The following is a 1,621-nucleotide window of genomic DNA, read 5'->3' on the forward strand; positions in this document are numbered from 1 at the left end:
GGAGTTGAAGTGGTTGGGAGGGTTTGGTGGGAGTTGAGGTGGTTGGGAGGGTGGGGAGGGAGTTGAGGTGGTTGGGGGGTGGGGAGGAAGATGAGGTGGTTGGGGGGTGGGGAGGGAGTTGAGGTGGTTGGGGGGCTGGGGTGGGAGTTGAGGTGGTTGAGGGGATGGGGAGGGAGTTGAGGTGGTTGAGGGGATGGGGAGGGAGTTGAGGTGGTGGGGGCGGTGGGGAGGGAGTTGAGGTGGTGGGGGAGGTGGGGAGGGAGATGAGGTGGTTGGGGGGGTGGGGAGGGAGTTGAGGTGGTTGCAGAGGGAGTTGAGGAGGTTGAGGGGATAGGTTGGGATTTCAGGTGGTTGGGGGGTGGGGAGGGAGTTGTGGTGGTTGGGGGGTGGGGAGGGAGTTGAGGTGGTAGGGGAGGGAGTTGAGGTGGTTGAGGGGGTGGGGTGGGATTTGAGGTGGTTGGGGGGGAGTTGAGGTGGTTGAGGGGGTGGGGAGGGATTTGAGGTGGTTGGGGAGGTGGGGAGGGATTTGAGGTGTTTGGGAGGGTGGAGTGGGAGTTGAGGTTATTGGGGGGGTAGAGTGGGAGTTGCGGTTGTTGGGGTGGGTGGAGTGGGAGTTGAGGTTGTTGGGAGAGGGGTGGAGTGGGTGTTGAGGTTCTTGGGAGGGGGAGTGGAGTTTGAGTTGAGGTTGTTGGGGAGGGGAGGTTCGAGTTGTGGTTGTTGGGTTTGTGGGGAGTGGAGTTGGGGTTGTTGGGGAGTGGTGGAGTGGGAGTTGAGGTTGTGGGGGAGGGGTGTAGTGGGAGTTGAGGTTGTTGGGTTGGGGGAGAGGGAGTTGAGGTTGTTGGGGGTGCTGAGTGTGAGTTGAGGTTGTTGGGGAGGTGGGAGAGGTAGTTGAGGTTGTTGGGGTTGGTGGTGCAGAGAGGGAGTTGAGGTTGTTGGGGAGGGAAGGGGTGGGAGTTGAGGTTGTTGGGGAGGGAAGGGGTGGGAGTTGAGGTTGTTGGGGAGGGGGGAGTGGGAGTTGAGGTTGTTGGGGAGGGGGGAGAGGGAGTTGAGGTTCTTGGGGTCGGGGGGGCGGAGAGGGAGTTGAGGTTGATGGGGAGGGAAAGGGTGGGAGTTGAAGTTGTTGGGGAGGGTGGAGTGGGAGTTGAGGTTATTGGGGGCGTGGAGTGAGAGTTGAGGTTATTGTGGGGGTGGAGTGGGAGTTGAGGTTGTTGGGGAGGGGGGAGAGGGAGTTGAGGTTGTTGGGGTTGGCGGTGCGGAGAGGTAGTTGAGGTTGTTGGGGAGGGAAGGGGTGGGAGTTGAGGTTGTTGGGGAGGTATGAGTGAGAGTTGAGGCTGTTGGGGAGGGGTGGAGTGCGAGTGGAGGTTGTGAGGGACAGGGGTGGAGTGGGAGTTTAGGTTGTGGGGGAGGGGGGAGTGGGAGTTGAAGTTGTTGGAGGGGGGGATGGTGTGGGAGTTGAGGCTGTTAGCGGGGGTGGAGTGGGGGTTGAGGTTGTTAGGAGGGGGGTGGAGTGGGAGTTGATGTCGTGGGGGTTGGGGTGGTGGAGTGGGAGTTGAGGTGGTTGGGGGGTGGGAGTTGAGGTGGTTGGGGGGGGGGGGGAGTTGAGGTGGTGGGGGTGGGGAGG

This window comes from Cetorhinus maximus, chromosome 9, assembly GCF_964194155.1.
Source record: "Cetorhinus maximus chromosome 9, sCetMax3.hap1.1, whole genome shotgun sequence".
In the NCBI taxonomy this organism is placed as follows: Eukaryota; Metazoa; Chordata; class Chondrichthyes; order Lamniformes; family Cetorhinidae; genus Cetorhinus; species Cetorhinus maximus.